We start from the raw sequence: 23411 nt of genomic DNA, 5'->3' as shown, positions 1-23411 counted from the left end.
TTTTTAAATGACACCCAACTTCTATGCAGAAGTAGACAGAGATGTCAGATCCCAAAAGGCGGTTCAGAGCTATTCCCTGAGAATGTTGGGTTAGAAATCAATTTTAATCTCTCGCCTTTATTTCAGGGTGAAGCAACCCCCAGATATATCAGCCTTATTAGCAAAGTAAATAACACATGTCTCCCAACCTTTCAAAAATACCCAGATGCCTACTTTCCTTTGGTGACAAAGACAATTGGTGTTCAAGAGTTTCCACAAATTGTGCTGAGACAATACAACATTGGCTATCCTAAATGTATCTCCTTTAAAACTACATTCAAAGAAAACTAGAAGAAAATCTGAGGTTTGTCTAGAGAGGCCTTACAGAGGAGTGAAACGTTTAGGGATTTCATAATTAAAAGATGTGGGTTCACTCCCTGGCCCTGTTGCAGTGAAAGTTGGCTCACAGACACACTTAATATCTGTTGGCCTCAAACCCTTTATTTACAAAAAGAGATCATAATATATGCTTTCTATGATCTTGCGAGAACTAGGGATATTGAAAGCATCTGATCCAATGATAACCATCCCATGAATGGTAACCATCAGCATTATCTAAGCCAGCCTTCTACCTGGGGCAGGCTTGTCTCCATGTCACCTTTTCCAAGCAGATCCCGGAGCCTTTCCCATATCCCAGCTAGCACCAATGCCCAGAAATACATGCTGAATGGCAGGATGGATTGATGGGAACCCTGAAACAATATGTGTGGCAGGAGGAACACAAGACCTGGAAATTCTTTGCCTTCTCACCCTGTAACCTCATCTATTATACAGGTGCCATCACTATGGTAATCAAACACCATAACACTTTTTTTTTTTTATTTTTATACTTGGTATGGTGTGCTCATAAAGCAACTTTACTTTTTCTCTACATTCTCCTTCAACCTTCCCAACCCCAGAGTTATCCTTTCCTGTCACTGGGTAAAATCTTAGGAGGTTCTAAAGCTTTTCTGGTCAATATTAGTCATGAGAACAGTATGATTTCAGCATAATAGAACTCCATTTTATCATTCGGCTAAAGCTTTCCCCCTCCTCCCTGGAAAGGTGGTGGCCTGTTTTAAACCTGAATGCCTGTAGTGGAGAAGTAGCCAGAGCATGGACCTCCTTGCTCTTCTCCCTTCTCCTTCTCTCTCCCGTGGTTGCTGCGCAGGGTGATCATACAAACCAGTTTGCCCAGAAGAGTTCCAGTTTATGTCGGTTGCCCAGACATGATTTTGAAAGTTCCCTTTTTCATTCAAATAATGCATGTTTGAACAATAAATGGTATGGTCACCCCACTTAAATTCCCTCTGGTGTCCAGCTGAGGGATAGAGGGAATTAGAACTGCTTGAGAGACAAGTCCAGTTGTGGCATGGTGTTGGTTCTCTGCAGGTAGAGGGTGCCCAGAGCTCACTCTTATCTTGTGGGACAGATTAGTGGGCTTTTTCAGAGCTGCCCATACTGAGAACCTCAGCACCCTCCTCAGAGATGAGGCCTTTCCTGCTGCCAGCTGCCAGCTCTTCTCTCATTCCTCAAACTCTGGCTGTCTCCTCTCAGACTTTCACTTTGCCCCTCCAGGCAGGATCCCTTTAGGTGCAGTCCATACTCACGTCAAACTTCCTTTCGTTTCTAGAATACATAATATATCTTCTCCCTGGCTTCAGAAAAAGTATAGTGGGAACAGTGCCAGCCATGGCATGATACTTTCTACCTCTCTGGGTAGTAATTACATGCTACCCTTTGTTTCTCACTATCCAGGGTTATGGGTCAAGCTCTCCAAGACTGAAGGTCCTCTCACTTGGCTATCATGAGGAGGAAACAGAAAATACCAGGAAACTCCAATAGTTTTCTCTAGAGGGCTCCATCTCATGCTTTTATGCCCTATCTATGGTATCTTTATGGGGGATTTTTGCGCCAACCATTTTAACAGCTCCCTCGGCATTTCTACTTAGATGTGTGAGCACCCTACTTCAGGATGAAAAGGCATTTTATAAACTATAAAGCACAGTATATATAATAATTATCACAGCAGGTAACATTTCCCTGAGCAATAACTATGTGGTAGGCACTGGGCCAGGAGCTCTCTATGTTGCCCACTAAAACCTTGAGGAACCCCCATGAGCTGGGATCCATTGTTACCTTCATTCTGCAAAGTCAACTATTATCTTGCAAACAATTCCACAGCTGAAGTGCTTGCTGACATAGAGTTGCTTTTTTATGGCTTATCTCTCTGTGGTTTTGGTTCAGCCCTGAGTAATGTGGAAAAGTTTGATGTTGAAGAATCTTAAAGAAATAATTTCTTCTAAACATTTCCAAATTTATATGTGACAGGGTTCCAAATCTCTTCATCCCATTCACCCTTCCCTCAGTGATCTAAGCTTCATCTCTACTCTCCTAGGTCCAGGCACAGGTATGGAATACTAGACAATTAATAATATTGCTAATGATGATAATGATAATATCTATTGACTAAACCTTTACTACGGAGCAGGTGCTGTACATACAATATCTCATTTAATCTCTTTACGTATCTCGTTTAATCTTCACAGCAACCCTTTGAGGCATGTTCCGGTGTCAACCCCATTTTGCATATAAAAATATCCTCAGGTTCAGTAAATTACCCAAGGCCACACAGCTCATAATAGCAGGGTCAGGATGTGACCTGGAGTTTTCTGGATTTCAATACCTGTGCTTTTTACAAGCATACAGTACCAGTACAAATAACACCATCTTTAAAGCTGTTCAGACTAAAGCTAGGGCTGCCTGCCCCTAATGGACATGGCTTGGGCTTCTCCACAGAGGTACTGTAAAGCAGAAGAGGTAGCATCACAGAGTGAGGGCAGCAATAGGCAACAGCCGCACTGACTGCAACCAGGAAAAGGGTTAGTCAGGACCCAGAGGCCTCATCAGGCAGCCTCATAACCAGAAGGCTCAGCTGCAGTGAGGGGCACTTCTCACCATAGCTCACCAACTGGGACTTCAAAAATAAAACCGATGGAACTTAAAAGACACAGGTGTTGAAGTCTCTAGCTGTTTTGCTCTGGGCAAGCCATTTACTCACTTTATACTCTAGTTTCCTCATTTACAAAATGCTGGAGCAAGGACCCCTCAGCACCATTTCAATAACCAATATATGGAAACAATCTAAATGCCCATCAGCAGATGATTATATAAAGAAGTTACGGTTCATATACACAATGGAATATTACTCAGCCATTAAAAAAATGAAATCCTACCATTTGCTACGACATGGATGGACCTAGAAATTATTATGCTGAGTGATATAAGTCAGACAGAGAAAGAAAAATGTCATATGATTTCACTTATTTGTGGAATCTAAAGAACAAAAGAAACAAACTAATCAAAAACAGACTCACAAATATAGAGGACAATTTGGTGACGGACAGAGGGGAGTGATTTGGGGAGGCTGGGAGAATGGAGTGAAGGGTTAAAGAAGTACAATTTAGTAGTTGATAGATGGTCACAAGGTTGAGGAGCGTGGCATAGGGAATGCAGTCAGCATTAATATATTGGCTAGGTGGAAAACCAGAAGAGAGAAGGAGCAATTAGGAAGGTCATTTTATAAACTATATAAATGTCTAACCAATGTGCTGTATACTTAAACTAATAAATTTTTTTAAAGAAATAAATGGATAATGAACATAAAGAACCTGTCACACCTTTGCTTTTTAGGTTCTTTCACTTCTGTGAAGTGTGAGCCTGGCCACTGGTGCACAACCCCCAGATTACCCTAACCAGACTCCCATTTGGAGAAACAAAACCTACATCTGTGTAGATGTGCTCATTAGCTAAGTATTCCCTAAACTAAACGAATAGGTAAAATGATGGGACACCCAGAAAAAAACATTAATCCTGTTAAATGACTCCTTCATTTCCTTCTCAGTAGGAGCAGTCACCTTTGTGATATCCATACTTCACAACATAACCTCCTTTAGAGGTTCTGGTCATTAACTCATACCCATCATTTCTTAAAGTTAATTGAAGTTTGTTTTCCTGAGACCATGACACAGCCATGGCAGGGGTTTTAGAGCCTTCACTGTTACAAATGAAAGTTCCCATCACCTACACATCCTCAGATGAATGCCATTCATCTTTGTTAAGTCTAGAACAGCTGTTCCTCGCCATCTGAGCTACAAAACTGCCAACAAGGCAATTGAGAATTCATAACCACGAGTCAGGCTTCTGGGAGTTTCCAGACTGTAAAACAGTTTAGTTCCTATCATTCATATGAGCCATGCAGCCCAAGATAAAACTGGCAAGGTAACTAGGCATTCTCTTTGACTGTATTTGATTTGTCCATGAAGGAGCCAGAGGTGAAGAAGTTTCATTAGGAGTGTGAATCCAGTAAGGATTTGATGGGAAAGCAATGCACAGATTCTAATCAAAGCAGCCAGAGGTGTAATAGTCCTCTTTGTGGCATGCTTCTGGCCTGCCTCAGCAACCAAATAAATAAACCAAAAGCAAAAGGCCTCTGCAAGGCTTTACCTAAAAATTCAAGAGATTCATTCTTTCAGCCTAAATGTTAATCTTCACTAAATGCTAATATTTTTTAAGACCTGACACATTTTGCTTGACCAGTATCCTACCTTGAGATAAAGTATGTTTATCAAGTCCTCTACTAAGGAGAACTTGAAGGAGAGAGAGGGACCTGGATACCAACATCAGGAAAGGAGATTTCTCCAGGCAAAATGGGAAGTGTCACACAGGGAACCTAGTAGAAGTGACAGGGGTGTTTCTATCAGCAGCACCCCCTGAACTCAAGTAGCCAGGACAGTTCATCTTCCCACTCCACTCACCCCTGGCCCAGGCTATTGATTTTCATACGTGACTAGTAACCAGCTACCTGCATTGTCAGAACAGTATTCCCAATTTCTAAAGAAAGGAGTTACTTTTTATTTGCATTTCATTCTGTCACACTCTTAAAATGTTTTTGGATCTTTTGAGAACATACAATGAGAATGAGAGCACAGAAACCTCTGCTCATGGAGAAATTGTAGAGAATCACAGGTATCCTCAAGGTGCTTCAAAATTACAAAGCAGCAGCAGCAACAACAAAAAAATCCTCAAAATGAAAATAAAATAATCAGGTTAATCTCCAACATGGGTGTGGTGCTTTATGTGTGCCCAGATCAGCTCCTAGCTGTTGTTTCATTGAATTCATGCTTCTCTCTTCGGTAGAAAGGGAGTGGGTCCTTCCTACCAAGTGGGTGTTAGAGGTGCTGGAGGTTAAGTGACCTGCATCTCAAAGACGGAAGCCCAGCTTTTACCAGTGCAAATATCCTCATATAGATTTCCCACAGCAGTATTAGGAAGCAGGTAAGGACTGCTGAAAATACTCAGCCACCAGGGTGACTCAGGAATCTGAACCGCTAGAGATCCAGGCTTTCACTCTTCAAGTCAGAAAAGATCCTTGGCTGCCCTATGTACAGGAGGCAAGTCCTGTGTTGAATTACGTATTCTGTACTGGTTTACATGCTCAACACATAGACATTAAAATGCAGGAAAATAAACAATCGGTGAAAACTAGAGTGGGAGGAATTTGCTTTCTCAACTTGAAGTGGAAATTTTTTTTTTTGAATAAACCATAAAATGGTTTCAGAGACTTGTTTGGGTTCACTTCCTATTTCAAGATCACCTAGAGTGAACAATCTGTAAGTTTGCACTTGCGTAACTAAATCACCCTATTATTACCATCAGCGGGTTAGCATTCTCATCTGCCAGCCTTTTAGGGTGGCTCTTTTCTGAAGACACATCTGGTTTAGCCTTCAAAAGAGTATATTTTCACAGCCATATGTGAGATCTCAGCCTTCCAACTCCCTGGGCCTCTAATAGGATGCAAATTGCTAATGGGATGTTCAAGTTAACAGTCCACAATGTCTCCAGAGGGTATCCAGTTCTCTAAGTTAATGTTTAAAGCCGATCATCTCAAAAAGCCTCATAAATTAACTAGATAATCATTTTGAAACTTTTATCAAATGGGACTTTGGTTATTTTAAGTCTCAAAGTTTCCATTACTTGCATTTTGGCTATAAGTGTTAACTTTTCTGCCAAAACTGCCTGGGGTTATCTGCCTTTGGTCCAAATCATTTTTCTAAAATTCCAATGGCTGCTTAGTGTTTCTCCGATTAGAGTGGCACTCTAGCTGTGGGTGCCCGAGGTGGGAAAAAGTCATCATGCACAGTAACTCTGCACAGAAGTTGCAGGTGAATTCAGAGGATAGCTGGGGGCCTGGGTAGGGCATCAGCTGCATCTTTCATAGCCTGTGTGGAATAACTGGCTCTTAGAATATATCATCTGAAAGTGATTTTGGAGATTATATTGGTTTCCTAGCTGTCATAACAAATGACCACAAACCACAACAACAGAAATTTATTCTCTCACAGTTCTTGAGGCCAGAAGTCTAAAATCTAGGTTTTGGAAGAACCATGCTCCCTCTGAAAGCTCAATGAGGCAACATATTCCTCAACTCTACCGGTTTCCAGGGGCTTCATCATTCTGACCACTGCCTCGGTTTTCACATTGCCTCCTCCTCTTCCATTTGTCTAATCTACTTCTGTCTCCCTCTTATATGGACAATTGTCATTGGCTTTAGTGCCACCTGGGTAATCCAAAGTGATCTCATCTCAAGATCCTTAATTTAATTACACCTGCAAAGACCTTTTTTTCCCCACATATCTACACAGTTTTTGAAGAGCCACCATTCAACCCACTTTAGAAAACATTCATTCAAAAGCCCAATTTAATGGATAAGGTAAGTAAGGCTAGAGTGGCTCAAGGTTATATATCTGGAGCCAGACAATGAGCCAGACATCGATCTCCTGATGTGAAGACAGAATTCCCCCAATTGCTCAGGATCTTAATCTAGAAGTCATCCTTCGCTTCTCAGTTTTTTAATCTCCTATATCTATCAGAAAGTGATATTCTCTTTATTTCCAAACAATGTCCTGTGGCCTGCCCTTTCTCAATACTTTGCCTCCACCTTGAGAGTCCAAGTAACATCTCTCCTGGCTCACCTCCTAATTGCTTCTCCTCTTGGTTTTCCATAATTCATTCTTCACAACTGTCTTTGAGTATGTTTTCAAGCAAATCTGTCTCCTGCTTCAAACCTTCAGTGTTTCTTATCACACCAAGAATAGAATCAAGTTCTTCCCATGGCCTTCATTGCCCCATTGACCCACCTCTCTACCCCCTCATCTCACCTCCTGCTACCCAGCAGTGTGCTTCAGTAACCCTGACCATCTTTCTTTTTCTCAAACACACCAAATTCATTCCTCTAGGACCTCCATATTTGCATCTTAGTACATTCTATGGGAAATTTGGTTTCATTATATGTTATTTCACTTAAAATCACAGAACCTATTGACAACATTAAGGGAGGACTTAACTATTCCTTGGATTCTAGAACATGGATTTCAAAAGACTTGAAGAAAAAAAAAGGTATAACAGCAAAGCTTGAGAGATTTTTCCAATGAAATACATTGCAAGAGGCCCAGGGGACTCTAAAACAGTGATTTACTTACCTTTGAAAAATGTCAATGAGGAAAGAAATGAGATGTCAAATAAAATGGGTTTGTGTGCCTTACAGGGCTTCTAGATGAGCTCAAAGAGGGGCACAGAAAGGGCCTGTATCCATGGTATGAGAACAACAGGACAAGGTGGAAAGTGTAGGTCTCCTGCAGGCATTGCATGGAGCAATGTGACAGATGTTGGAGAGACTGAGAAGGACCTCTGATTCCAGCTCTTTCCATGACTGTCTTCATCCAGTCTTCGCCAGGGCCTCACAGGACAGGCAATGATGTGTTATTAGCCCATTTTAAAGATGAAAAAACCTGGGCTTCAGAAAGACAAAGTATCAGGTCCCATAGCTATTCATTTAATGAGGAGAATAATTTCTAGACAGAAAAGGACCAAAGCACAAGAGAATGCAGGCTCATGCCTGATTGTTCTTCCAATGTTCACATCTCCAAGCCCCCAAATGTCTCCAACAAATAGTGAAGTCTCTTGATGAAGCTAGTTGTTGAGCATGCACAAATGACAGACATGGGCCTCCCCTTGAGGAGCTGACACTCTCAGGTGGATATAGATGTATAATTAAGCACTGCTTTGGAGAGGGGAGGCCACAGAAGAGTAGCACCTCACTCAGAATTCATGGTGTTAGGAGAGGCTTCCCATCCCAGCTGAAAACAGTCAGATAAGCATATAGGAGGGGTCAGGGAAGAGTGTATTCTCCCAGATAAAACAGCTTGTGGCCTAGGGAATTAGACCTCAGGACAATGGCCTATTTGCAAAATTAATCAGTGCAGAAGTTGTGTAATTATATGTTAATATCTGTCTTCCTCTTTATGCAGCAAGGGCTATAAGGCGGGGAACTGTCCCTTGCGTGCACTTCTGAATCTCCAGTGCCTGGCACATACCTGCTACTGAATGACAACAACAACAATAATAATAATAATAATAATAATAATTAACATTGATCAAACACTGACTACTTATTGTCTAATAAATGTAACTACTAGTAGGTGATCAATAAATAGTTATTACGAGAGTGAGCAAATGAAGGAATCGCAAGAGTGGCAAGATAATGTTGGAGAGTAGCAGGTTCCAGCTTATAAAGTCATGGGCCAGCTAAGAAAGGTGGGATCTATCCAGCAAGCAATAATTGAGGGCATATCGGGGCTTTTTAAGTGGGAACTGACATGCTTTAATGTTTATTTAAATAATTTTTTTATTTTCCAATTACAATTAATGTACAATATTATATTAGTTTCAGGTGTACAACATAGTGATTAGACATTTATATAATTCAGGAAGTGATCACCCCAATAGATCTAAGTTGACACCATACGTAGTCATTGCAATATTATTGACCGTATTCCCTATGCTGCACTTTACATCTGCATGACTGTTTTTATAATTGGCAATTTGCATATCTTAATCACTTCTCCTTTTCGCAATCCCCACCACCCCTCCCATGTGGCAACCATTGATATGTTCTCTGTATCTATGAATTTTTTCTGTTTTATTTTTTCATTTATTTTGGTTTTTTAGATTCCACCTATAAGTGAAATCATATGACATTTGTCTTTCTCTGACTGATTTATTTCACTTAACATAACATGTTACAAATGGCAAGATTTCATTTACTTTGTGGCTGAAATTCTATTATATATATGTACCACCTCCTCTTTATCCATTCTTCTTTTTATAGACACATAGGTTGCCTCCATATCTTGGCTATTGTAAACAATGCTATAATTAACATAGGGATGCATATGTCTTTTTGAATAAGTTTTTGGATTTTTTCAGATAAATATCGAAAAGGGGAATTGCTGGGTCTTTCTTTGTTTTATAATATAATCTTAATTTTAAAGTCTATTTGGTCTGATATAAATTTTGCTACCCCTGGTTTTTTTTTTTCCATTTCTATCTCATCATTAAAGTTCTCACTAAATTCATCTACTCTTCTCCTAAGTTCATTGATATTTTAATGACCAGTGTTTTGAACTCTGCATCTGGTAGATTGCTCATCTCTATTTTGTTTAGTTCGTTTTCTGAAGTTTTGTTCCGTTCTTTCATTTGGGAAATGATTGTCTCCTCATTTTGGCTAATTCCTGTGTTTGTTTCTATGTATTAGATAGCTCTGCTACATCTCCCAGTCTTGGTAGAGTGGCCTTATGTAGAAGGTTTCCTGTGGAGCCCAGTGGCACAGTCTCACTAGTCACCTGGGCTGGGTGCTGCAGGTATATTCCTTATGTGGGTTGTGTATGCCCTCCTGTTGTAGTTGAGCCTTGGTTGATGTTGGTATGTCAATAAGTGGGATCGATTCTCAGATTGACTGGCTATGAGGAATGGCCACGACTACAGTGGAGGGGCTGTTGTGCAGGGGCTGACTCCACAAAGCAGGATTTGCTTTAGCAGGGGTCTGGTGCCTACGTAGTCTACCCTTTGAGTGTATTGTTTGTGCAGGTAATTGGGTGATGCTCTGGTGTGATCTGAAGTTGACCACTGGGTGTGTTGGTTCTGGGGTCTCTTGGGAGGGGTTTCTATGCAAGCCAATGTCAGCTGCTGCTTGTGCCCAGCCCAGGGCCAGCTGGTATGAGCTACAACATAATCTATATATGACTTCCACTTATTCTGGGCTTCATAGCACCTGGGAGAGGCTAAGCTGTGAACTGAGGCTTGCTGCCACTGGTGCTAGACTTGGGGCCACTTAGCAAAAGGTACAGGGCATGCCAAGGCCAAGTGCTACTTGTTCAAGGCTTGTAAATCTTTGAGAGATTTTAGGAAAGTCTGTAACATGGGCCAAGACAGGCTATATATAGAAAAGCCACTGGAAGGGACTTAGGTGGGCCCACAAGTTGGTTGAGGGAGGGTCTCAGGGAATCACTACATTAGGTCATTAGGCAGGTTGATGGAGACTCAGACTTGGCACCCAAATGCACAGGCTATGTGTGGGGGGTGGGGAAGGGTTCAATAAAGGAGCAACGGCAACTGCTAGAACTTCTATCTGGGAAAAAGCTACCCTTACAGTCCTCTTTCTGAAGCCATATATTCAGTTCCCTCCTGTACGTCTCTGACACTTTCAGAGCTGCTGCTTCAGTGCTGGAGCTCAGACCAAGTGAGTCCATAAGCAAGCCTTTCATCTCCCTCAGCCACAATTCCTGCTGACTTTTACAGCCAGAACTTGTGGGGACTTCTCTTCCTGGCACTGGAACACTGGGCTGGTGTAGGGCTGAGACCCCTTGCTCCTCCTCAGCTGAGATATCCCTCCTGTCTCTTAAACACACCAAGGGTGTGGAACCAACCTGTTCCTTGTCTCTTTCCCTCCTACCAGTCTCTGTGTGGCTTCTTCTGTATTTCCTTAGTTATAGGATTTCTGTCCAACTAGACTTCAGGTGGTCCTCAATGATGGCTGGTCTGTAGTTTAGTTTTAATTTTGATGTGGTCATGGGAGGTGATGAACACAGTATTTGTCACATTTTGATCAGCAGTGGTGTTCATTTTTTAAAGTTCATAAAGAATGGGGTTGATACTAGAGTTATGGAAATGGTTGAATACTATCAGAACTTAGTTTTAAAAAGACAGAAGATTGTGGATTCCATAAACCACAGATCAAAATAGGAATAGTTCCACTGAATAAAACATTTATTTATTGAGAGCTTACTATAGGCCATGTATTATTCTCGGTGATTTACACAAATTAGCTAATTTAATCCTCAAACCAACCCTATCTGAGAGATACAGATATTATACTCAGGTCACCTAGTCAATACTCATGTTCTAACTAACTAGCTATACTTCCACACTCACCTCTAGTTACGACTTCTGCTGTTTGAAGGGAACACAATCCTTTACTTTTTGAAACCATGCTACTGTATGAACAAGGTTCAAAGACAAAGAGAAATTTGATCTGGAAAAGAACTGAAACCAGTGGACAGAACCAGCTTCATGGCCATGCAACCTGTGGAGTTAAATGGGCACCACACCCAGAAGGGTCCCAAACTTAGTTATTCATTTGGATGCTCTGCTTTCACTGTTCTGTGATTCTAAATAATTTTTTAACAAAGAGCCCCCTATTTTCCTTTTTCACTGGACCCCACACATGTAGCTAGTCCTAGGAGGGTGGAAATTACATGCAGAAGATTCCAGGTTCATATGGAGAAAGGTTTCTTCTCTCACACAGAGTGACTGAACTCCCTCCCAGCATGATGTTCCCCTACAGCACGTAGATTCATGTAGATGCTGGACAACACAGCAGACATATTGTAGAAATAATTTAGTCTTCAAAATGAGGGTTAGACTCGGCCATCTTCCTGGAACCACCCACATCATTCAGAGTAATGATAGCCTCTAAGATTACAGCAAATTGCCTCCAGTGGCCGATCTTTTATGGCTGTGAATTTTCCACTCAAAACATTGGCTCCCAATTCTTCAGGGTGTGACAAGGTTATATATGTTTGGGAATGTTCTACTGGTGATTTTTAAAGGCACCCTTGGTTAAGGACAACTCCTAAAACAGAGACCATCTCTGGCTCCTGTCCATTTAGACATCACTTAAAAGGTACACAGCACTTTGTGAAATGTGAAGGGAGTACTGGCATGAAAACTAAGTTGCAGTTGATTAGTTCCTAGTTCTTTCATCCTGCCATGAAGTTGCAACTATCCTTAACCTGCCCTACCTCTAATGTCTCAAATATTCAAGACACCAAACCGCTCAATGAAACAAAATTTACCCAGAAGCTTAAAAGGAAGACAGACCCAAGAACAGAGTGTATTTTGTCAATGCCTCTCTAACTACCTCAATGTCGCTAAAAGGTCAAATGAACTCTCTGCCCATCATCCTATAAACTGTTCTTTTTTTTTTCAAGTTTCTTTACTGTAACATTATCTTGCAGTAGATTAACAGAATCATGTTGTTTGGATTAGCAGAATCCTAAATTGTCTCCAGAGACATCCTAAAACTACAGAGAATTGAATAAAGCACGTGGAGATCAAGGTGAGCAGGCTGAGTTACTCCAAAACTACATCATCTCAGCAAACTCATGTGTCCTTCCTCTGCCCTGTATGAGCAGTCACCGTGTTCTATTCTGTCTCCTTCCAGAATACTGCAAACAATGTTTTAACACTAGGGGCCATCTGCTGTGGTTTTTTAAAAATGTGATTTGAAACAGTAATGTTCCTAATTACATGAATCATCTCTAAATTTAGAAGGTAGCTCCTAATACTCATTGCCTATTCTGAATCATGATAATGTTTTCCAATTTCATGTGGGAATCATTGCCAGGAAACTCAACTTGGTGCTTCATAGTCCCTGAAGGTGAGCATAAAACTACTTGGTCTACTCAACAAACAAACCAAGGCTCTGTCTATGTGCAGCAAAATAACAAATGGTTTGCCAGTTATGTGCAAAAGTAAAAAGTCTTCCTAGACCATGAGGAACAATGGCACTCAAATTAGAAGATGTTATAGAATGGATCCTTATGTCTTCCACAGAGGACAACAACAATGTATATGTTGAAGCTCTAACCCCTAATGTGATGGTATTAGAAGGTTGGTTCTTTGGTGGTAATTAGATGAGGTCATAAGCATAGAGCCCTATGATGGGATTAGTGCCCTTATGAGAAAACACAGAGTTCCCTCACTCTTTCTCTCCACCATGTGAAGACACAGTGAGAAGGAGGCTGTCTGCAAGCCAGAAAGAGAGCTATTACCAGGAACCAAATTGGCCAGCACCTTGATCTTGGATTTCCCAGATCAGAAAATGTGAGAAATAGATGTCTGTTGTTTAAGCCACCAAGTCTGTGGTATTTTATTATGGCAGCCCGAGAAGGCTAAGACAGAGAGGGAGGAGTGACATCATGCTCACTCCTGACTCCCCTTATCCTCCTTCTTTCCCAATCTTCACTCCCCCACTCCCACTTCTACACATAAATCTCAGATTTCTGGCAAATGCTTGGGGAGACTGTGTAGTTTTTAAAAGTCTTAGAGAGGGTTCTCTTATCTTTCCCACCTCATGACAACCAATGGTGTAAACCAATTTCTCCCCCTTCGACCACTGATTATCTACACATAATCCACAGCACTGACACACATACATTCACACTCAGGCACACTCACTCGCAACCATGCATGGTAACTAATTTTTCAGAGAAGGTTTTTCTTTTTTTCTTTTTGGTGATTTTGTCTATTTTATTCCACACCAACTCTCACTCCAAAAAAGAATCAAAGTTGATTAAATTCTTCACATTTCAGGGGTTTGCTTTGGTGCCCCATGAATGCAGCTGGCATCCCTTTGGGATAAGGTGGTGACCCTTTTTATGATAATAGTTTCAGTTGGATTATTGTAAAACCTCACTGGATCAACCATTGAACAAGGGGTCATCCCCACCATGACTCCAATCCCTAGCTCCTTCCTCAATTAGAATATCAAACCATGATACTGCAGCCTCTCCCCAGAATTACCACATCACTCAAATCCTAACTACTTCTCAAAGCTCCTACCTGGCCTCAAAATAACTAAAAATATGTAGAACTCGTCCACATAAATGAAGAGCCTGTGGAGATTATTGGTTCCATTATATAGTATTGTTATTGTATTTTCAAAATAGATGTAAAAAATCACTTAAAGACATTTTACTTCTTCATAACTAGGCAAATTCACCACATCAAATGATAAGAGTGTTGCAATTCCCAAAAAGTTGGGAAGATTTTGCCCTGACATATGGTTGGTGACATAAAGAGTACAATTTGATATTCTAGTCAAGATTCTTTGTCAGGGCTGGCCAAATTCCCACACTCTGAAGCCTTACTTTCCCCACCTCAGAGGCTGACTGGCCATTATTGGCAGACCTCGCACACTCCATGTTTTAGAAGGAAACTCAACTGGAGGCGCAGGGATGAATTCTGTTGGTACTTGAAGTCCCTCAGTAGCTTATACCCCTAAAACTGCTCCATGCCTTAAATTTCTGCCTTTCTCAGTAAACAACCCACATCCTCAAGGATGGGGTTCAGCCTAGTTCATTCCTCTTCGGCAAGTGTCCCACCCTATTTCTAACCAGGAGCAGAAGTTCCATCCTAAAAATCAAAAGTGCTAAGTGAAAAAAATTAATAAATGAGTAAATGAATGCATAGTATGATATTATATATGATATGATAAGACAAATGTGATATAATGTGATGTGATGTTATAAGGTATAATATGGCCCTTGCTTAGATGACTTATAGTTCTTGCTACTACATTTCCCATTTTGTTCTCTGCCTACTTATTTGAAACACCCTCAATTTTCAACAAATTATTTTCTGAGCTACTGTAATATGTCTATTGGTTTTCTCCCTGTGTCTGCTAACAAATATATTTGTGTCTACTGTCAGCCTTGTTTGATAAAGAAACCTAATTTTAGGACTGGGTCAATTCATGCTCTCCTTCCAGAGTGAGGTTAAGGCTAGTGCAGCAGTAAATTAACTGGAACCAAGCTAAAAAGGAATTTCTTCTGTAAAACTGCAGGAGAAGTGGTTAAAAGAAATCAGGGAAATGGACAGAAGTAATCAAGAATCCCATTTAAGAAAGCCAGAAAGGTATGCTAGAAGGGATTCCAAATGAGTGACCAATTGCGAGATTTGAAAGCCAGTGTCTTGACCAATAGAGATGAGAGCAAGGGAACCATGGTGAAAGTGAGCCACAAGCACATTGCTTCCCATGGCTGGCATTCCTGTGCCAGCCCCCAGAGTAAGATGTCATCATTAAAATGGCCAAAGACAAAATAATAGTCTCTTTGACTCTGACATATCTGCCACAGTTGTCCTAGCCTAGCAGGGAATGACCCTGTGCTCCTTTCCACTTTCTAACACATGCACACACACATAAGCACAGACATGCACACATACACACATGTTGTCCCCATTTCATTTGGGAGAACTATAAAGTGTCTTGGTGTCACACATTGTATATCTGCACTCTTTACCAAGACAAACTTCCAGAGAAATTTCTCCATTACTCTCCCAATAATCAACAATATTTCCCAAATCATGATCCCCATCACCAAGCAGTAGCAGGGTAGCTACTCAGAAATGTTTGACATCATTCCAGAACCCTTGCCCACATTCATCACTGAAACAATCAGCAAATCTTTATTGCACTCCTGTTCCTTCATGCTTGTCTTTCGGTCGTTAAGTTTAACAATGTCAACAGTGTTCACAACTTCAAGCCTGAATTAACACGGGAAGGTGACAGAGAAGAGCAGAGGCAGAGCAGTCAGGCCATAACTTGGCCTAGGCACCCACAGTCTGAGCTGGAATGCTCCCATTAACAGGGAGGGGTGGGAGAAAACCTGAAAAACAAAAAGGGACTGGCCTTTTCTATGGCTGTTGTACCAACCTGATGCAGATATATACAGATGGATAGTAAAAACTTCCCTAAATAATGTGGTCATTTGGGGGCATATGCCATTAAAAAAATAACTAGAACAGATAAAACAATAGAATCCAAGAATAATGATTATCAACCCATCCACCGTCATGGAAAACTGGAGACAATAAGAGTGGCCACTTGAGGAACAGTATGTATCATTATGCACTCGAGCTGGACCACTTATAATTGATCTCTAACCCTCTGATGAAGAACACAAGTAACTTTTAGTGTTCTGACTGCACAGATAAGGAAACTAGGTTCTGAGAAATTAAGCAATTTGCCCTGGATCGCACAGTCAATAAATGGCCAAATTGAGTTCTTTAACCCCTGATTATTGTGGTAAACAGAATAATGTCCATCAAAGATGTTCACACCCTAGTCCCTGAAATGTGTAAATATGTTTCATAGCAAAGGGAAATTCACGAAGCAGATAAGATTAAGATTGCTTATTAGTCAACCTTGAGAGAGAGATATTGTCTTGAATTATCCAAGTAAGCTATGTGTAGTAACAATGGCCATTAGATGTGGAAATGGAAGGAAGAGTCAGTGTCAGAGTGATGTGATGGGTGATGTGAGACTCAATCGGCCATTGCTGGCTTTGAAGATGGAGGAAAAGACTACAAGCCAAGGAATGCAAATGGCCTCTCAAATTAGGCAAAGGCAAGAAAACAGGTTCTTCCCTAGAGCTTCCAGAAGGAGCACAGGCCTGCTGACACCTTGATTTATGACCTATTCTGGACTTTGCCCCCCAAAATGGTAAGATATTAAATTCATGTTGTTTGAAGCTATTACAACTATGGTGATTTGTTACAGCAGCCGTAGGAGACTAAAACCACCATCTGAGTCAAAGTCTTGTTCTATTCTTTATGACCACTGTTAGTTTTCTATGATGACATACTAAATTACCTAAAAACAGCACGAATCCATTAGCTCCCAGTATTTTTAGGTCAGAAGTCTAGTCCATCACACTCAAGTCCTACCCACACTCTGAGGGAGGGAATTATGAACCAGAGGATAAAAATTTTGGAGGGTCACCTTGGAATTCTGCCTCCTTCCACCACATGAGCATATATCAGCTGTTTTGACCATGCTCCACACTCCACTTCACCTTCACCTACCATGTCAGGTCTATTGCCTTTCTTAGGTGAACTACAAAAAAAACTTTTAAAAGACCACTCGAACTCAATATTGGCCTGCTTGCCTACCAACCCTATTTCCTACTCAAATCTCCCTCTGAGCTTTCTCTGTTCATAGCATTACATGATCACCCAGGTAGAAACCTAGTAATGTAAAGAGCTAACTTTTATTGAGCACCACATACTGATGTAAGAAATATGTTTCCCCACAATCTATGAGGCAAGTATTGATACTTCCCCAGTTTTACAGATGAACAAACTGAGGCGCAGAGAGGTTAAGTGACATAATTGCTCTTAATTATGAACAGAGTCAGGATTAAAAGGCAGGTCGTGGGACTCAAGAGCTCTTAACATATTGCTAGCTTCTGAGCTTCCAGCCAAAGCCCTCACATCATTAAATTCTTAATGTGCTTTAGATGCTACATCTAATGATTATTTCATTCTTTATCATCAGATCTTATATGGAGGACAGGGACCCAATGGGATCCAGGAGACTCTCCTAGCAAACATTTTCAAACTAGATATAACTTGTACCCCACTATTTCCAATATAACCCAATTGGGGAGATTGATACAAGGTGGTCACAATTTGTAAAAATTTCTAGGTGATTCTGAGTCATTCTCAGGAAACCCCACCCCCACCCCATGCACATACACAAACATACACTGTCAAACTGATTTTTCCAGCATCATGGTGGTGGTCATTATTAACCAACAAGGAGAGAGTTGACACTTCATTCCTATAAAGGTCAAAATGGAAATTAAATTTAGGAACCTCAGTTGTATCAATTTTCACAAAACAATCTGAAAGGAAATAATTTAATTTGTTTAATCTTAAATTACTTTTAAAAATGAGCATAACTGGTAGTCAGCTTTCTAAATTCATTTAATTGCTATTTTTAATAATCTTTGTCACTTTAACTGAATTGAACTTTTTTAAAAAATATGTTTTTCAGGAGCACATAAGTTTTCAAGTTCAGTTAATATACCATAGAACTTATCCACCTTCTCTGTGAGTCCCATATTTTTAAAGATTTTTGATATTTCTTGGATGTAACTTGTTATTAAATTGAATAGTTTGGGCTCTCTGTCACTTCCTTGTTACCTCACAAATCCTTTCTCTTCTTATTTCCTAAAAACTTAAGGTCTCATTATATTATCTGGAATGTAGATGTGACATCTGGAGCTCTAGCTGCCATATCAGAAAATGAAGAAAAGGGTCACATATTAGAGATGATGGAAGGAGTCTAGTTTTCACTTGGAAAAGCTGACGCTCCAACCTTGGACTTTCATATACAGGCTGCCTTTACTTTATAAAGAAATAATATTCTAGTTTGCTAAAGCTGGTTTTGGGTTTTTCTGTTACATGTGGTTAGCTATAATCCTAAATGATATAGACGCTAACTTCAAATGTGCCTTCTAGCTTAGATATTTTAGAATTCCAGTGTGTTCTTCCTTACTTTATCCTTGGCTTTTTATCAACTATCAGGAAAAATTAAGTGCAGAGAGGCTAAATGTCTTGACCAAGATGCCACAAGAATAGAACCTGGGTCTTATTGAACAAGTAGGCCTCGTGTTTACCAATGCCTCTTGTAATAAGAAGCTTCAAATGTCAACCCACAAACATATCACCACTCATCTTGACACTAACTCCCCTAATGCTTTTGCATTTCATTGCTTAGAAAAGTACAGCTTTCTAAAACCTGAATTATCACAGCATACCGTCAAGTAGAATAATACTCAATGCTATCCCCATCCATCATTCCTTTTCCTTTAAACTGGTATGCATTGATTGCCCAGTCTAGAGAATTGTGACAATCAATAACTTTTTTTTTTTCAGGGAGATTGTGTGTGAGACTAAAGAAATTAGCTTATTTCGTAGTGGAAAGAAACAAGATGTCAATCAACCCCCTTAAACCTAATCTCAAGTAAGTGTAGTGCCAATACAAGAAAAATATGAGTCACAATTGTCAAAGTCACCCCGATGGGAGGCCAGTGCTCACATGCTGGCTAGGCATGGAGAGCCCATTACTCACAGAATATTTTGTCATAATGAGACCTCCTGTCCTATGGGATAATTTAGAAGATGTCTATTCCACCTAAGGGCTCTACCTCACCACTACAACACTTTATATCACTTTCCATGTCCTGATTACCATTACTGAGTAACAAATTACTTCAAAACATAACAGCTGAAAACAGCCATTTTACTTTGCTCACAATTTTGTGGATAAGGTATTTGGGAAAGTCTCAACTGGAAACTTCTCACTTGGGATCTCTCATGTTGTTGTAGTCAAATGTTGGCTGAGACTGCAGTCATATTAAGGCTTGGTTGGGCTGGACATTCAAGATGGCACACACATGTGATTGATGGTTGATGCCATCTGCGATCAGAATCACAGTGAGAACTGTTGCTCTAACCATCTTCACATAGCCTCTCTGGCACGGGGGTCTCAGTGTAGTCAGACTTCTTATGTGACAGATGGCTTTCCCCAGAGAACCAGGAAGAATCTTCTTAGCCTTCTGTGAGCTAGCCTCAGAAGTTGTATGCCATCACTTCCACTGCTTTCACTTGGTTGAAGTAGTGTCTTGGTTACATTGGCCTTTCCAAACTCAAAGTGAGGGGACTTAGAGCCCATTTTTCAATAGGAAGAGTATCAAAATTTTACAGACGAGTATTGGAAGAGGAAGCATGAGTGGATTATAAAGTGGAGAAACAAGGAAATGAATTTTCAGAAAGTGTCACTTTCAACCGAAGGCTTTGTTTCTCTGTGTTCTTCCAAGTTGCCTTTTCCTTACTTCTCTTCAACCTCAGAGTGTTCTAATCTGCAATCTCCAGTCCCTCTGATCCTAGCTGACTGCACTTTGTTGACCTATCATGGTTCCTCTGTGCCCTCCAACCCACATCACTCATCTTTTCTCTGTGTCACGCACCCCAGTCCCATTACTCTGTCCAGGTAAGACAGCTCTCTCCTTTAAGCAGGACATCATTTTAGTACAGCCTGCTTCTAGCTTGTCTTCAAAAGAGAAATTGAAGTAGATCCAGAAAAAAAAGGCAGAAAAAGTGGTGGAAAGTCTTGGTCAAGCCGTAAGAGTCAATAGTGCTATGCCAGGTTGAATGCTTATAGAAGCCAAGGGAGCAACAAAGAAATTCCATCCTCATTGAGATATCAGTGACCAGAAGGACATACAACAATCAGGTCAAATACAAGGGCATTCTATTGTTGTTCCATGAGGTAATAGGTTAAAATCTCCCTTTGAATGACACCCCTCTAGGGTTAGACCTTGGCTTTGAGTCTCCACCTTGATCCACTCCCTGCTTCCATTTCCAGACTCATCCCCCACCATCCACCAAGTTCTCCGTGCTCTACCAAGCTGAAATAGAATTTTTTTTATCAAATCAGAACTATAAACAAGGAAGGAAGAATCAGAGAAGCCATGTTCTCAGAGAACCTCAACATTCCACTATGCTGAACAAAACTTTTGAAAAGCTCAAGGCTGGGTCCACATAGTGTCATAACAATTAAGTATGCCCATCCATTTATTCACCTTGTGCATTGGGTGTGTGGTGGGAGAGGTGTGAGGTCATTAGGAAAAGTAGGCAAGTTAAGTTAGCAGTTTCTCTTATTTCAAATGAATACAACTAAACAAGATACTTGATACTCAATATTAAAATTTATCACAAAATCTCAAGTCAGGACAAAATCTGAGGTGTATTTTACACTCCAGAGCTCCCCTTGAAGAATCAGGCTAAGACTTTGCTTGAAATTTCACTCCTGTGTACTTCCTTCCCCTGCCCTACTCTGATTCTCCTATTCCCTTATTGATTTCCCCAGGAGCATGTCCCCAATAAATCATGTGCACACAGTCCCTTGAGTCAAGGTTTGCTTTTCGGGTCCCTAAGCTAAGAACCTCATTTCATAAGGATGTTAATGAAATGCTTCTTTCCCATTCTAGCTAGGTGCTGTGATGATCCACAAACACTATTTTCCAGTTTACTTTTCAGACTCACCTCTGTATGCGAGCATTTAAGTTCTAGCCAAATGCTTGAAGAGCTGAGGTCTAGGAATCAAGGTGGAGAAACATTAAAGAAATGAGTGAGGAGGCTTTATTTTAATTTGCAAGACTCTAACAGGGACCGAAGCTGATTAATATCCCTCAATATGGGCTCTCTGGAGGAACTTTAGACCCCTCTTTCTTCTTGAATACAGAGCCTTCAGATTGTATTAGACAATTCCAGATGCAGAGGGAATCTTTGAAATCTATTCCAATGTCTTTATCTGATAGACGAAAAAACCGAGGCTCAGAAGAGTTAAGCGACTTCCCTGATATCACACAGCCAATGAGTGGCAGAACTCGAGAATGAGTAAACAGTGGAATGTCCCAGGCATAGGGTGTGCACTCAGTAAATAGTAGTATCTGTCTTTCCCAGGTCTGTTCAGGCTTCTCTCTGTCTTAGACACTATGTCTTGCTTCTTATACAGCCTGACAGCCTAAGACCAATTCTGTAACACCAAGCTGTCATTCTGCAAAATCTGCCAAAAGAATTGTAAACGTTTTTACCTCTACTCACACAATCGCCTTCCTGTCAATTTCCTTGGCAAAGGGGTAAGCAGTGGGTCCTGGCAGTACCAACTCTATCCTATTTCAGGGTTGTACAGAAGACTTAAATTCAGATAAATAATCAGCTAGATTGAGTCTCCTTTCCCTAAAGCTCCAAATCATTTGGTTTGTGCACATCTAGTCCATTAAACAGCGAAGCTGATTTGAGTAGGCATGACCATGATGGTCACTGCCCACAGGACACTTGTGTGTCTTGATTATTTTCCAGATAAACTAAAAATTGGGCTCCTGTTGAATTAACAAGTCGCCCTGTAGAACCTCCACTACAATTTCATTATGACCGTGTCTTCAAAGCTCAGAGAGAGACAGTTAGAAAGGAAAACCGGCAGCTGTTTTTCAAGAAATTAATTTCTATCACTGCAGTGATCAGTCCTGGTTAAGCGAGAGAATCAAATTATCTAAGTTACTTCTGCTGGGAAGGTCGGCTGCTCTGAATCCTCATGAAAAATAACACAATGGTGCTATTTAATTTAAAACCTCTGTCTGCTTCACTTATAATTCATAATGATTATGCTCCACATTTATGTAGTATCCCAGGATTGCAAAGAACTTTGATAGCATAAATGATTCATCCTTGAGACCCCACAGAGAAGCAAGGCTCTCCTCTCTTCCTCTACAGGGACAGTGAAAAGGGAGGACTGAGCCCAACAACTTGGATTCCCAACTGACTTTTCAACACAAATCAACCCTCCTTCTCTAGTTATTTAGGGCTTGGCATCTATGTTAGCCAGACAAGTATATTCCATGATATCAGGAGCATAAAAGAGATAAGGAGTTATGGCTTACAAATGTAAATCAATAAAGACTGTAGGCTTTCAGCCATTTCTTTCTGAGAAAAATTCTTCTATTGCTTCCAGCAGCCTGGCCAGCATATGGTAGCCTTCTACAAGAAATTCTTAAATGTTGATCTAATAGGTTTGTGTATTATAAAGACAAGCGAACCATGTAAAAAAAGAGCAACAAACATGTGTCCTGCACTTTACAGTTTACAAAGCAAGTTTGTATCTACTACATCATTTACTTACTCCTCTCTTGCATCACCTTATATGCTTTGCACTCCTAGCTGAAATTGAAGTTACTATTCACACTCTTCCAGGCAAAATGCATTGCCCAGCTGCCCTCACCACACTACACTTGCCTTCTCATGAAAACAGAGGTCTGGTAGAGAGCATAGGTTTCACTCCACTCAGTTACTAAGTCACCGAGGGCCACACCATTAACCACCTTGAACCTTCAATAAAAGGTCAGATATCTCTTCCCCATTCTAAACGCAGAAAATAGTTAATAATGTTTATGTTTTGTCAAATAACTGCTGTGCAACCAGTAATTCGTCAGGGCTTCATACACACTAAACATCACCCTTACTACAGACTGGCCAAATGTAACACAAAGCAAATAATTAAGGCTTAAATTTGCCCCAATTCAGGGTTTAGTAGAAGGTAGAGCCATTCAGATCTTCCCCAATTCATAGCCCATATACTTTCCCCAGGAATATCAGGACACAATGGACAACATATTCGAGGAAAAAAAGTAGCTAGCCACCAACAGATGCTTCATGTGCATTAAAAGTCATTTCCATTGCCCACAGCTGTGTGGCTCCATGGGCAGGACATCACGATAATTGTGTGGGATGACAGCTCTGTAGGCTCCAGTGCTCAGTGCCTCCTGTGTATAGGAAGGACCCAGGAAGCCTCCAAAATTACAACT

The sequence above is a fragment of the Rousettus aegyptiacus genome, unplaced genomic scaffold, assembly GCF_014176215.1.
Source record: "Rousettus aegyptiacus isolate mRouAeg1 unplaced genomic scaffold, mRouAeg1.p scaffold_m13_p_8, whole genome shotgun sequence".
NCBI classification, from domain to species: domain Eukaryota; kingdom Metazoa; phylum Chordata; class Mammalia; order Chiroptera; family Pteropodidae; genus Rousettus; species Rousettus aegyptiacus.
The sequence above is the reverse complement of the archived record's forward strand: the minus strand, read 5'-3'. Positions refer to the sequence as shown.